The following is a 15,741-nucleotide window of genomic DNA, read 5'->3' on the forward strand; positions in this document are numbered from 1 at the left end:
TCTTATCTTCAGCCATCCTGTTAATTCTACTAGGGGAGTGAGGGGGTTTAAACCAAACACAACTACAAAAAATCATAGCATACTCATCAGTTGCCCATATAGGATGAATAGCAGCTATTTAATCTATAATCCATCAATCATACTAATAAATTATATTATTTATATTTTTCTCCATATTTTTTTCTCCATGTTTTTATATTTTTCTCCATATTTTCTATATTTCTTATATACAATAGCATAACCACATCCTCCCTAAGCCACACTTGAAATATCTCCCCAGTCTTAACCACAATAATAATAATTACTCTCCTATTGAAGAGTTAAAACATTCAGGAAACCCCTCTTGCCTTGTCACAGGGTCAGAACAACCAGATGTTCTGGCCTGATAGGGAAGTTGTGGTCCAACGTCCCCAAAAATAAGAGCACCATGAACTATCGACCCTGCCAGACAGGATATGAGTTTTCAAAAACATAAGCCACCTGCAGCAGATAGCTCACCCACCAGTAAGCAAACGACAAGACCCCTACTAACCACTGCCATCTGCTTCTGTAACTGACACTTGCTTTGTGGCTTTTGGCTTTATATACTCTGCACTTCCCTACCCGGGCACTCTCTCACTCCCCTCTTCCCACCGGAGTGCGGTCGGAGGGTCCCTCGCATGCACGGACAATAAAACCCCTTGATTTTTCATGAGAGCTGGCTCCTTGGGGCCTTCTTCACGATGGTGATCTTACGTTTGGAGGCCCCAGTGAGATCTGTCCCCAACCTCGCCGAGGGAGGCCCCAATGGCCACGAAGTGTCTCTCGGGGTAAGTATGGCCGTTCTTTTTAGTTTCATTATTGTGATCGATCATTTGTCTTAACTGCCCCGGATCGCTTCTGACCCATACCTCACGATCCTAATATAGGGCAGTTTCTTTGGGGGATGCTCCAAAAAGATTCTCTTGGGAGTCCATTTGTCCCATGGACTCCCAGTTTTTTAGGAGGGGTCTCTTCCTGTAGGGAGCCGAGTGACAGGCATTGCTGCCTCGATGTCTCTCTCTCTCCTATGGGCGCTGCGTCTGCCTACATTAACCATAATCCCCTCCTGCTTACATCACGTATCCGGATGTGATGGTGACCCTGTTGTATTCATCTGTTTAACCTCTTCCTGTCCCAGCTCCCGCCCTTAGCCTATAAAAGGTGTGATCATTTTCTGAATAAACCGGAAGCTTGATTGGATTATTTCATCTTGCTTTCGTCTCTCTTTTGTCTCCCCTATGTCTTTTATTTAATCCCCGTTTCCCCTCCAGGAGTTCTGAACTTGTTGATCTGCAGGCCGGATCAAGTGGCGCTCAGCGTGGGAGCTCCTGGCACGGAGAAGTTAACGAGGGAGCCGTTCGAGAGACAGCTGGCTTAAACTGAAAGTGAAAGCAAATTGAACCAGAGACCTCGGCCGAGGAATGAGTAAACTGAATCAAGGATTAAAGCTTAAAGCAATAGGACATTAAATTAAGTGCTGAGACCTGCGCAGATGACTACCCGACGTCCTGCCCGAGTCACGGTGAGTGAACGGCAACCCCATTTCCCTTCCCGGACATGGGTCAAGTATTGAGTGAACACGAAGTGTTTGTCGGAGGCCTTATAAAGGCATGAAAGACAAGAGAGATAAGGGTTGAAACAAAAGTTATTACAGTATTTTCAATTTATTCATAAGGTTTGCCCTTGGTTCCCCCTAGAGGGTTCTATAGATACCAAGAGGTGGAATAGAGTAAGAGATGCTTTAAAAGATTATTATAGAGTTTTCGGTCCAGAAAAGGTTCCTGTGACCACCTTTACATATTGGAATTTAATCTCTGAGCTGCTTGCCCAGAGGCATGCAGACCCTAAGGTTGAGGAGACAGTTACACTAGGTGAGGCTGCCTTGCGCGACTCCGTTAAATCTACCTCAAAACCGCCCTCAGAAAAATCTGAAGCCTCTAATTTCTCAGATGCAGAGAATGGTGGCCTATTAGAGATCCTCATACATGGTGATCTGCCACCACTTCCACCTGTTGACATGATCAGCAGGTCCCAGGATGGCAGCCTGCCACTCCCTGTGCCTCCATGGCAAATTGGGGATTCATATAAGCCTTTAGAAACAACCTTAACTCTGAAAAGCTTGCAGCCGCACAGCAGCTGGTGCAGAACCAGTTAGATGCAGGCCACATTGTTCCTAGTAATTCCCCTTGGAACACACCTATCTTTGTTATCCGGAAAAGGTCAGGGAAGTGGAGGCTACTACAAGACCTTAGGGCGATAAATAAGACAATGGTCTTAAGGGGGCCCCTACAGCCAGGCCTCCCCTCACCCAGTGCCATTCCTTTGGGATTTTTTAAAATTGTCATAGATCTTAAAGATTGCTTTTTCTCTATTCCTTTACACTTCATGACTTCCAAAAACTATTGGGAGACATTAATTGGCTCATACCATTTTTAAAACTAACTAAACATGATTTACAACCCCTTTATGTGCTGCTTCGGGGAGACATAGATCCAACTTCCCCCCGAGAGCTTACACCTGATGCCAGGAGAGCACTTAGTAAAGTAGAAGAGGCTATTGCTCAACAAACTGTTTCCTTTATGGACTACAATGAGCCTGTACAGTTTCTCATTTTTAATACAAAGCTTTGCCCCACAGCAGTGTTCTGGCAACAAGCTCCCCTCATGTGGGTCCATTTATCAGTCTCTCCAAAAAGAACACTTTTGCCTTATTTCCAAGCTGTCTCAGACCTAATAATCCAGGGTAGAAAGCAAGGAAAATGTTACTTTGGCAAAGAACCAGACATTATCATTCAACCTTTTACAAAAGACCAAATAGATTGGCTACTTCAGAGTATGGAAGTGTGGCCTATTGCCTTAGCTTCCTTTTCAGAGACTATTGACAATCATTACCCTCCAAATAAGCTAGTTGACTTTGCTAATCGTCACTCATTTATATTCCCTAAAGTCACAGCTTCACAACCCCTTCCAGGTGCCCTGGTGTTATTCACTGATGGCTCGTCCTCCGGAAGGGCTGCTTATGTATCTCAAGACAATGTTTCTACCCTCCAGGCAGATACTTCCTCTGCACAATTAGCAGAGTTAGAAGCTATTCTTGCAGCCTTTGCTGCTTACTCTAACCAACCATTTAATTTGTATACTGACAGTGCTTACCTTGCTCAGTCTGTTCCATTATTAGAGACTGTTGCTACTATATGTCATGCTTCCCCAGCTGCAAATCTGTTCAAACAATTACAATGCTTCATACGGCTTCACCGTCATAAGTTCTTTATTGGTCATCTGCGAGTTCATTCCAACCTCCCAGGGCCTCTTGCCCAAGGAAATCATTTGGCTGATGTTGCTGTACGAGCACAGGTTTTTATGGCTCAGGACTCCAAGGTGTCTGAGGCCCAACAAGCCCATCAGCTACACCACCTCAATGCTCACACCCTCCGCCTTCTCTACAAAATTACCCGTGAGCAAGCCAGACAAATTGTAAAAAATTGCCCATCTTGTGCTATCCACTTACCTGTTCAACACCTAGGAGTCAACCCTAGAGGTTTAATTCCTAACGCCTTATGGCAAATGGATGTTACCCATTTCAATGAGTTTGGCAATCTAAAATATGTACATATCATTATTGACACTTATAGTGGCTTCATTTTTGCCACTCTCCAGACTGGAGAAGCTGCTAAACACATTATAGCCCATATGCTGTCAGCCTTCTCAGTTCTGGGATGTCCTCAACAGCTCAAGACCGATAATGGCCCTGGCTATACCAGCACCTTCTTTGCTCAATTTTGCAAGAGCCTTAATATCCTCCACACTACAGGTATACCTTATAACCCTCAGGGACAAGGCATTGTTGAACGTGCTCATCGTTCTCTTAAATTCACCATAGATAAAATAAAAAGGGAGACATGGTACCCCACCCAGGGGTCCCCTAGAAATGTCCTTTCACATGCTCTTTTTATTTTAAATTTTCTGACCCTGGATGCTTCAGGCTGCTCCGCAGCATCTCGGTTTTGGCATACTCAGACTCAAACACGGTTTGCATCTGTTTTATGGAGAGACCCACTAACCAATGTGTGGAATGGCCCTGATCCAGTCCTTATCTGGGAACGAGGTTCAGTGTGTGTTTACTCTCAACAAGATAGAGAAGCTAGATGGCTACCTGAACGCCTCGTAAAGCAAGTAGACAGTTCTTCAAAGACCCCATGTAATGCCCAGGAATAATGTTATTTCCTGAGGCACAATCCCCTGTGTTCTCTTACAGGTGACACATCTCCCTGGAGCCTTATGCTGCTTAGTCAGCCTTCTTGAGCCACACCACACCCATGGTGAATTTTCAACCCCTGCCAAACAGACTACAACTACTGACAGCCATGCACAGAACCCCATGACTGCGGAAGAGGCTCTTCTCGGTCTGGAGGAACATACACCAGCCAAATAGACTGCATCCAGTGTTATGCAAGGCATGCTCCAAGACACAAGAGAATGACTTCATACAGAGACACCAACAAATGGCTGCCAACCCCTTCTCCTTGATTTGGGGGGGGGAGTTTTTCCCTTACCTAATGCCCCTTTTGGGTCCCCTAGCTGACCTATTGTTTCTCATTTCTGTGAGTCTTGTATTTTTCAGAGGATTATGATGTTCATTAATAACTGGATAGACGCATTTATGGCAAAGCCCATTCAGGTACACTATCTCAGCTGGAGATGGCAGATCAACAAACCTACCGGGAAGGAATTCCCACAAGTGGCCCATATGATGATGTGGCCTAACTGCCCTGGAGCAATGGACAGGCAGTCAGAGACGGGCAACTAGGACATGCATGTTAATTCCAACAGCCACCTAAGACAGGCACAGGACCAACTGCTGTTCTGCAAGCCCATGACGGGTAAGGCCTGGTTGGGTTCATGCAATAAGGTCCTTGACCTAAGACAGACACTGTCCTCACAGGGCCTGCCATACTCTTAATTAAATAATATAAAAAGGGAGGAGATGTAGGGAGCCGAGTGACAGGCATTGCTGCCTCGATGTCTCTCTCTCTCCTATGGGCGCTGCGTCTGCCTACATTAACCATAATCCCCTCCTGCTTACGTCACGTATCCGGATGTGATGGTGACCCTGTTGTATTCATCTGTTTAACCTCTTCCTGTCCCAGCTCCCGCCCTTAGCCTATAAAAGGTGTGATCATTTTCTGAATAAACCGGAAGCTTGATTGGATTATTTCGTCTTGCTTTCGTCTCTCTTTTGTCTCCCCTATGTCTTTTATTTAATCCCCGTTTCCCCTCCAGGAGTTCTGAACTTGTTGATCTGCAGGCCGGATCATCTTCCCCCCTCGTTGGCGGTGGATTCACCGATTTCGTGTGAGTGTGGCCGGCCAGAACGTGTGGTATGTTTTGTCTTATTGGTGTTCTCTGTTGTCTCAGTTTTTGTCCTCGTCTCTTTTGTCATGGGACAGAATGTCTCAAACCCCCTTTCTCTCACTCTAGACCATTGGTCTGAAGTGAGAGAGTGCGCTCATAACCTCTCACTCTTGGTTAGAAAAGTAAATGGCAGACTTTCTGCTCATCGGAGTGGCCAACCTTCCAGGTAGGCTAGCCCCCGGAAGGGACCTTTCATCTCCCAGTAATTTTTGCAGTTAAGAATATTATCTTCAGGCTAGGACATCAGGGACATCCTGATCAGATTCCCTACATTCTGGTATGGCAAGATCTTTTGGAGGACCCTCCATCTTGGGTTAAACCTTTTCTCCCCCCTTCACTTTCTTCCCCCAAACTCCTCCTGGCTAAAGCCCCGTCAGCTCCATCTGTCCTGCCTGATTCCCAACCAGATCTCCTTCTCCTTGATTTGGATCCTCCTTGCCCCTCATGTCCCCCACCTCCTTATCCCTCACCATCCACTCCCTGACTCCACACAGCAGTCACCTCAAACTAGTCCCCCTTCCTCCGAGTCCACCGCTTCTGCTGTGAGCCCCCTACCTCTCCCACCTGAACCCACAGGCCCCTCTCAGGGAACTCGCAGCAGGCATGCTCTTCACCGTGAGGGTGTTCCCACCCTCCCATTGCGACCCTGCGGCCCCATGATTATGATGGCATGGAGGAAGGAGAGATGTCCACCCTCCAGTATTGGCCCTTTTGTTCCTCTGACCTGTATAACTGGAAAAATAACAATCCTTCTTTTTTGGAGGACCCAACTAAAGCTTACAGGACTCGTGGATTCCCTTATGTTCTCTCACCAACCCACCTGGGATGACTGCCAACAACTCTTAGGTATCCTCTTCACCACAGAGGAGAGGGACCGAATCCTCCTTGAGGCCCGAAAGAACGTTCCTGGGGACGACGGAAGACCCACTCAACGTCCAGACCAAATTGATGATGTGTTCCCCTTAAAGCGCCCCAACTGGAACCCAAACACTCCTGACAGTAGGCAGCATTTGTCCATCTATCGCCAGACTCTAATGGCGGGTCTCCAGGCGGCTGCGAGGTGCCCTACCAATTTGGCCAAGGTAAGAGAAGTTACTCAGGGACCCACTGAAGCTCCCTCAGTGTTTTTAGAACGGTTAATGAAAGCTTACCACTGTTATACTCTTTTCGACCCTCACGCCGAGGGCCACCAAGGATCAATGGCAATAGCCTTCATTGGTCAATTGGCCCCTGATATCAGGTGCAAGCTTCAGAGGCTAGATGGGCTTCAGGATTTAACCCTAAGAGATTTGGTTAAGGAGGCTGAGAAAGTTTACTATAAACGAGAAACTGAGGAAGAAGAAGAAAGGCTAGAGATAGGAAACGAAACAAGGAGTTAGTAAAGATGTTGGCCACAGCGATAGGCAAGCCAGTAGACTCAGGAAAGGGCAAGCCTCGCCGGCCCCCATTAGACCCGGACCAATGTGCCTACTGTAAGGAAAAAGGGCACCTGATTAAGGATTGCCTCAAACTCAAAAGGAAAAAGGAAAAAGAGGAAAAAGAAAAACGGACTTTCCAGCAAGCTCCCATACTTGCTCTGGGAGATGATGACTAGGGGAGATGGAGCTCAAACTCCCTCCCCGAGCTCAGGGTAACTTTTAAGGTGGAGGGGACTCCTGTTGACTTTGAGGTCAATACAGGAGCTGTTTACTCGGACCTACAGGTTCCTTTACAGGACCTACAGGGTCACTCACATCCAAAAGTCACTAGTTCAAGGGGCAAATGGGAGTCAATACCGCCCATGGACTACTGAGCGCACCGTTGACCTAGGAAAGGGAAACATAAAGCACTCCTTTCTGGTGATCCCCGAATGCCCCACTCCCCTATTAGGAAGAGATTTGCTGACCAAATTGGGGGCAACAATCTCCTTTGAGCCTCAAGGGCCACAGGTGGCCTTCCATGATCAGAGGGTTGGACAGCCTATGGTCACAATCTTGTCCTTAAAATTAGAAGATGAATACCGGCTCTATGAGGAATCGAAGCTCCAATCCATTCCTCCAGCCTGGCTAACTGATTTTAGAGATTCTTGGGCTGAAACGGCCGGACTCAGGCTAGCAAACCAACAGCCCCCTGTAGTGGTCACTTTAAAAGCCACTGCCACGCCCGTCCGAGTCAAACAATACCCCATCAGTAAGGAGGCCCATCAAGGGATAAAAAAAGCATATACAGAGACTGTTAGATCTAAAAGTATTGACCCCCTGCCAATCCGCATGGAACACTCCATTGCTTATCAGCCGGTACAAGATCTGAGAGAAGTTAACAGTAGGGTGGAAGACATCCACCCCACAGTGTCAAATCCTTATAACTTGCTTAGTGGCCTGAGTCCATCCAAAACCTGGTACACTGTCCTTGATTTAAAAGACGCTTTCTTCTGTTTGCCCCTACACAAGGATAGCCAGCCCCTCTTCGTGTTCGAATGGACTGACCCAGACACAGGGGCTACTGGGCAAATGACTTGGACACGCCTCCCTCAGGGGTTCAAAAACAGCCCTACCATCTTTGATGAGGCCCTCCACAAGGATGTGGTGGCTTTCTGGGCTCAGCATGCAGACTTCACTCTTCTTCAATATGTAGATGACCTGCTGCTAGCAGCCGACACAGAATCTAAGTGTGTTAAGGGGACTCAAGCTCTCTTACGTGAGTTGGCCATATTGGGATATACAGTATCAGCCAAAAAGGCCCAAATCTGCAAAAGGGAGGTGGTTTTTCTAGGCTATACTCTAAAGGGGGGTAAGAGGTGGCTCACTGAGGCACGAAAACAGACTGTAACCCAGATTCCCCCACCAAAAAGCCAGAGACAATTACGAGAATTTTTGGGAACTGCGGGGTTTTGCCGGCTGTGGATCCCAGGATTTGCATCCCTAGCAGCCCCCTTATACCTACTACTCAAAGGGGGCTCATCTTTTGTCTGGGAGGAAAGCCACCAACAAGCTTTCGATGCCATCAAGCCAGCACTCCTGTCAGCCCCAGCCTTAGCGCTTCCCAATATAGGCAAGCCATTCATTCTCTTCATTGAAGAGAAAAATGGATTGCCAGAGGGGTATTAACCTAGATCTGTGGACCATGGAAAAGGCCCATGGCCTACCTCTCAAAGAGGCTAGATCCAGTGGCAAATGGATGGCCCCCATGCCTTAAAGCTATTGCAGCAGCAGCCTTGCTCACTAGTGATGCAGACAAACTGACTCTAGGTCAAAAACTGACCATCATTGCCCCTCACACCTTGGAGAGCGTCATCTGCCAGCCACCTGACAGGTGGCTTTCCAACGCCCGCATCGCCCACTACCAAAGCCTCCTGCTCAACAAAGACAGGATAACCTTTGGACCCCCGACGGTCCTTAACCCAGCAACCCTGCTGCCAGAAGAGACTTCGGAGCTAGTTCTACACACCTGCCAGGACATCCTGGCAGAGGAAACAGGAATACGGCCCGACTTAACAGATCAGCCATTGCCCGATGCAGAGGTAACCTATTTCACTGATGGGAGCAGCTTTCTGATGCGAGGTAAACAGTATGCGGGGGCCGCGGTGACCGACCACTCCAATGTGATCTGGACAACCGGACTAAAGGAGGGCTCCTCAGCTCAAAGGGCTGAATTAATTGCCCTCACCAAGGCCCTGGAGCTCGCCGAAGGAAAACGAGCAAACATCTACACTGATAGCTGGTATGCTTTTGCCACTGAACACATCCATGGGGCCATATACAGACAGAGGGGACTCTTAACCTCTGCAGGAAAAGAAATAAAACACAAACAGGAGATTCTCCAATTGCTGGTTGCAGTCATGCTACCACAAAAAGTGGCTATAATACATTGTAACAGCCATCAAAAAGGGACTGACCTTGTCACCAAGGGAAACAATTTGGCAGACGTGGCAGCAAGGTCTTCAGCCATAGACAGCCCCCAGATGCTAGCACTTGATACTGATGTCCCCCCTAAAGAGGAGGCTCAAATAGACAAGGGACCCCAGCCTCCAAAAGGGCCTGAAGTCTCTGATTTGACCATCTATCTTCAACGAGCACATCAGCTCACCCATCTAGGGATTAAAAAATTATGCCAACTGGCTCAACACCAGAATTTTCCAGAGACGCCCTCTTCTATCCGTGCAGCTGCCACTCAAACTATGGCCAACTGTAAGGCATGCCAGCTGACTAATGCACATCCTACCAAGCTAGCCCTGGGGAAGAGATTAAGAGGCACAAGGCCCGGACAATATTGGGAAGTAGATTTCACTGAAATTAAACCTGCCCGATATGAATATAGATATCTGCTGGTTTTTGTTGATACTTTCTCTGGCTGGACTGAGGCATACTCTACCAAGAAGGAGACTGCTGCCACTGTCACCAAAAAATTGATGGGAGAAATCTTTCCCCGCTTCGGAATGCCAAAGATAATCTGGTCTGATAATGGGCCGGCGTTTGTGGCTTAAGGTGAGTCAGGGGTTGGCCAACGTATTGGGGATTGATTGGAAATTACATTGTGCTTATAGACCCCAAAGTTCAGGACAGGTAGAAAGAATGAACAGAACCATCAAAGAGACCCTAATTAAATTAGTCCATGAGACTGGCTTACAAGATTGGACAACGCTCCTGCCTTATGCCCTTTTCCGTGCTCAAAACACTCTGTCGGCCAAACCCCCTAACCTAACTCCTTTTGAAATTCTTTTTGGCACCCCTCCTCCCATCTGAGACCTCTCCCCTTCAGATGATAGCTCTGCTGTATTACCCACTTTTCTGTCTGACAGGCTCATCGCTCTCGAGCGAATACAAAAGATCCTTTGGAGGCAACTGTCCACGGCCTACGCCCCCATCAACTCGCCAACCCCTCACCCTTATCAAGTGGGTAACTTCGTGCTGGTCCGCCGCCACCAAGTTGAAACCCTGCAGCCTCGCTGGAAAGGACCTTATCAAGTGCTGCTGACTGCCCCCACCGCGGTTAAGGTCGATGGCATCGCTCCCTGGATACATGCGTCGCACCTGAAGCCTGCCTCCCCGCCTCAGGATAACAACTGGACCTTAGAACGAACTGGTAACTCCCTCAAAATTCGATTTCGAAGGACAACACCTGTCTAAGGAGCCAAGATACCCTCATGTTACTCTGTTACCCAGATGGCTTCGCTGTCATCATTGTCTCTGTTACCCTTGTGCTGGCCATAGGATTGTGGGTCACATTTCCCTCAGACCTAGGCCATCTTGCAAAAATTAGTCTCCTCTCCCTATTCTTTGGCATAGTAACCCTGTTCTCTTACCTAAACTGCCTGGTGGTGCCAGTGGAAATTAGGCTTCTTGAATAGAACCTCTCATGATGCCCCAGATACTTGCCCTGCTCAGCTCCGTTGCCATTGCTGTGATCCTGCTATTCCCCCCATGCAATGGCAACCCACATGCATCGCTGACATGGAGGGTCTACCAGAGCCATGACAAAAATTACTCTGGGACCAAGCTATTAGCTCAATGGAAACAGGAAAGCCCACTTTTGAAATAAGTCTGTGCTCGGCAATCCCTGACACTAGCTGCGAGGGTGATTTCCATGTATATCTCTGCCCCCTCGAGGGAACTCCTACCTATTGTAGGTCCCCCTCTGAGTTCTGGTGCCCCTACTGGGATTGTGTAACCCTGGCCTCTGGATGGATGCCCCCCTTGATAGACCATCACTTGTCCATTCAGAGGGCTTGGAAAAAGAGGAAAGCTTGATACTCTAATTATAACAGTTTTAGCCCCCAATGACCCCCACTGGGGCCAGATGCAGGCTTGGGGCATCCAGGCCTATTTATCAGGTACTGACCCAGGTAATGTCCTCTTCATATCTAAAGGTCCCGTCTGGACCCTACCATCAGAAACTGACCTGGGTGAACCCATCATCCTACCTACACCTAGGCCTTCCCCTCAGGGAGACAGGACACTCCCAAAGGTAGAAACTACACTCAAAGATAGCACCATTGTTACACTTAAAACCCAAAAACAAAGGCCAAAATCACCCCTTACCCCTCAGAGCCCTTCCCCTCTCCCGGTTACTATGAAACCCCATCGCCCCTCTCTAGGTGATAACTTACTCAAGCTGGTCCAAGGAGCATATATTGCCTTAAATCATACCCAGCCTAACCTCACACGATCATGTTGGCTATGCTTAAGTTCCATGTCCCCATACTATGAGGGAATTGCAGTTAATGAGGCCTTTATAAGAACAACAGACCAAAGCAAATGCTCCTGGGGAAAAAACTACTCTATTAACCTTTTAGAGGTTTCAGGAAGTGGGACATGTCTCGGAAAACCCTCAAACCGCCAACTAAAATTCAGAGAGTTTGTAAGACTTCACGTTCTTCCTTTAGTCCAAACCAATATCTTATCCCAGCCCCGGAAACTGGGCATGCAAGTCGGGATTCACATCCTGCATAGCTGCTGACGCCTTTGACTCCAATCATGATCTTTGTGTGATGGTAAAGATTTTTCCCCATATCTCATATAGACCTGGCCCCTTCTGGACCCACTGCCTGGCCAAAGAACTAAACGAGACCCAATGACTGTGACCCTAGCTGTACTTTTGGGGATGGGGGTTACAGCAGGGGTAGGAACAGGAACTGCTGCATTGATTAAGGGGCAACAACACTTCCATCAGTTGCGAGCCTCAATAAATGAAGACTTAAAACAAATAGAGGCTTCTATAACAGCCTTGCAAACCTTTTTAACCTCCTTATCTGAGGTGGTCCTACAAAACAGGAGGGGACTAGACCTACTCCTCCTAAAGGAGGGTGGCCTATGTGCCGCTCTAAAAGAAGAGTACTGTTTTTACGTTGAGCATTCAGGCATAGTAAAAGACGCCATGCCCAAAGTCAGAGAAAATATCAAAACTAGAGAAAAAGAATACTCTTTGGAGACATCCTTCCCTTCCCTATGGCAAGGGCTAGCTCCTTATGTTATTCCCCTCTTAGGCCCTTTAGCTGCTTTGCTCCTACTCTTTACCTTTGGCCCTTGCGTTCTAAACAAGATCACACATCTGGTGCGATCACAGGTCTCCCAGGTAAAGATGATGGTCTTGAGATACCAATATGACCCAATACCTACTAATAATCTCTAGGATTAGAGATCCTCACAAAAAAAGGGGGGAATGAAGAGTAAAAACATTCAGGAAACCCCTCTTGCCTTGTCACACGGTCAGAACAACTAGATGTTCTGGCCTGATAGGGAAGTTGTGGTCCAACATCCCCAAAAATAAGAGCACCGTGAACTATCCACCCTGCCAGACAGGATATGAGTTTTCAAAAACATCAAGCCACCTGCAGCAGATAGCTCACCCACCAGTAAGCAAATGATACAACCCCTATTAACCACTGCCATCTGCTTCTGTAACCGATGCTTGCTTTGCGGCTTTTGGCTTTATATACTCTGCACTTCCCTACCCGGACACTCTTTCACTCCCCTCTCCCCACCGGAGTGTGGTCAGAGGGTCCCTCGCATGCACGGACAATAAAACCCCTTGATTTTTCATGAGAGCTGGCTCCTTGGGGCCTTCTTTGCAATGGTGATCTTACCCTATCACTAGGAGATCTTCCACCCTTAACTAGGTTCACCCCTAAATGATTAATCATTCAAGAAATAGTAAAAAATAGCGACATCATTCTTCCCACCGCAATGACCATCATATCCCTACTCAACCTATACTTCTATATACGACTAGTCTACTCAACATCACTAACCCTATTTCCTTCAAAAAACAATACAAAAATAAAATGACATTACCAATACACAAAACACAATTCACTACTCCCCACAATCTTAATTATTTTCGCCTTTCTCCTTTCACTCATATCAATAACCAGTATTCTGTACTAGAGGATTAGAGTAAGCAGACTAAGAGCCTTCAAAGCTCTAAGTAAATATTAAATATTATTTATCCCCTGTCTAAAGACTGCAAGCTTCCATCTTGCATCAACTGAAGGCAAATCAGGCACTTTAATTAAGCTAAGCCTTCACTAGATTGGTGGGTTCCAACCCCATGAAACTTTAGTTAACAGCTAAATATCCTAGTCACCTGGCTTCAACCTACAACTCCTGCCCTTGAAAAAAAAAGAAAGGTCAATTGCTCCTTTGAATTTGCAATTCAATATGAATTATCACCTCGGGGCTGATTGATAAGAGGGTTCAACCTCTGTGCTTAGATTTACAGTTTAATGCTTACTGGGCCATCTTACCTGCTTGTACTTATGTTAGTTAATCGTTGATTATTCTCTACTAATCACAAAGACATCAGCACACTGTACCTTCTCTTTGGTGCTTGAGCAGGGATAGTAGGAACCGCCCTGAGTCTGCTAATCCGAGCAGAGCTAGGCCAACCTGGGACACTGCTGGGGGACGATCAGATCTATAATGTAATCATCACCGCCCACGCTTTCGTAGTAATTTTCTTTATGGTTACACAAATTATAATCAGAGGCTTCGGAAACTGATTAGTTCCCTTAATAATTGGTGCCCCTGACATAGCCTTCCCTTGAATAAACAATATAAGCTTTTGACTTCTTCCTCCATCATTTTTACTTTTACTCTTGTCCTCAATAGTTGAGGCCAGGGCTGGAACAGGGTGAACCGTCTACCCTCCTTTAGCAGGAAACATAGCACATGCTGGGGCTTCCGTAGATTTAACCATTTTTTCACTTCACTTAGCAGGTGTCTCTTCAATCCTGGGGGCAATCAATTTTATTACAACTATTATTAACATAAAACCCCCTGCAATGACACAATATCAGACTCCATTATTTGTTTGATCAGTTTTAATTACTGCTGTTCTCCTCCTCCTATCCCTACCTGTGCTAGCTGCATGCATTATTATATTACTCACAGATCGAAATTTAAACACAACTTTCTTCGATCCAGCTGGAGGAGGGGACCCCCATCCTATATCAACACTTATCCTGATTCTTCCGGCATCCTGAAGTTTATATCCTTATCTTTCCAGGTTTCGGAATGATCTCACATATTGTTACATACTACTCAGGTAAAAAAGAGCCGTTTGGTTACATAGGAATGGTGTGAGCTATAATATCTATTGGATTCTTAGGGTTTATTGTTTGAGCTCATCACATGTTTACTGTTGGAATAGACATAGACACACGAGCATATTTTACATCTGCTACTCTAATTATTGCGATTCCTATGGGAATCTATTTAGCTGATTAGCAACACTACACGGGGGTAATATTAAATGATCCCCTACAATGCTGTGGGTGCTAGAGTTCATTTTTCTATTTACTGTTGGGGGATTAACAGGTGTTGTATTAGCCAACTCCTCACTAGACATTGTCTTACATGACACCTACTACATAGTTGCCCATTTCCACTACGTATCGTCCATAGGAGCTGTGTTCACAATTATGGGTTGTTTTGCTCATTGATTCCCATTATTCTCTGGTTATACATTAAACAATACATGAGCAAAAATTCGTAATATTTGTAGGGGTTAATCTGACCTTTTTTCCTCAACATTTTCTAGGACTCTCTGGTATATCTCGCTGATACTCTGACTATCCAGATGCATATACATTATGGAATACTGTATCATCAATAGGTTCTTTTATTTCTCTTACAGCCGTAATAGTGATAGTCTTTATAATTTGAGAAGCCTTTGCATCAAAATGAGAAGTTATAGACATTGAATTAACACCAGTTAACCTTGAGTGACTTCATGGCTGCCCTCCTCCATATCATACATTTGAGGAACCTACATATATCAAGTCTTAGGAACAAGAGAGGAATGAATTGAACCCCCTAAAGTTGGTCTCAAGCCAACCTCATAACCCCTATGACTCTCTTCACCAGAAAAAGATATTAGTAAAAACATTACATAACTTTGTCAAAGTTAAATTATTGGTTAAACCCCTATATATCTTTATGGCTTATCCTTATGAATTAGGTTTCCAAGATGCTTCTTCCCCTATTATAGAAGAGCTACTATACTTTCATGATCACACATTAATGACTGTCTTCCTAATCAGCACATTAGTCTTGTATCTCATCACAATTATATTAACTACAAAACTCACCCATACAAGCACCATGGATGCTCAAGAAATCGAGACAATCTGAACTATTTTACCAGCCATTAACCTCATTTTAATTGCTCTTCCCACTCTTCGAATCTTGTACATAATAGATGAGATTAACAGCCCATCACTTACTGTAAAAACAACAGGTCATCAATGATATTGAAGCTATGAATACACAGACTATGAAGGGCTTAATTTCAATTCTTACATAGTACCTACAACAGACCTTAAGCCTGGGGA

General features: G+C 46.0%; 2 long non-coding RNA genes across 2 annotated transcripts; both read left to right on the forward strand.

The window, feature by feature from the left end:
* The first annotated feature begins 1,228 nt into the window (after nucleotides 1–1,228).
* Nucleotides 1,229–5,229, forward strand: LOC134471940 (uncharacterized). The gene is made up of 2 exons (XR_010041698.1): nucleotides 1,229–1,543; nucleotides 4,276–5,229. It is a non-coding gene; the product is annotated as an uncharacterized LOC134471940 (long non-coding RNA).
* A 1,154-nt stretch (nucleotides 5,230–6,383) lies between these two features.
* Nucleotides 6,384–12,952, forward strand: LOC134471942 (uncharacterized). The gene is made up of 2 exons (XR_010041702.1): nucleotides 6,384–6,514; nucleotides 10,210–12,952. It is a non-coding gene; the product is annotated as an uncharacterized LOC134471942 (long non-coding RNA).
* The last annotated feature ends 2,789 nt before the right edge of the window (nucleotides 12,953–15,741 follow it).

Source organism: Cavia porcellus, unplaced genomic scaffold (assembly GCF_034190915.1).
Source record: "Cavia porcellus strain 051 isolate PalLab524CR breed Dunkin Hartley unplaced genomic scaffold, mCavPor4.1 scaffold_1, whole genome shotgun sequence".
Taxonomy (NCBI): Eukaryota; Metazoa; Chordata; class Mammalia; order Rodentia; family Caviidae; genus Cavia; species Cavia porcellus.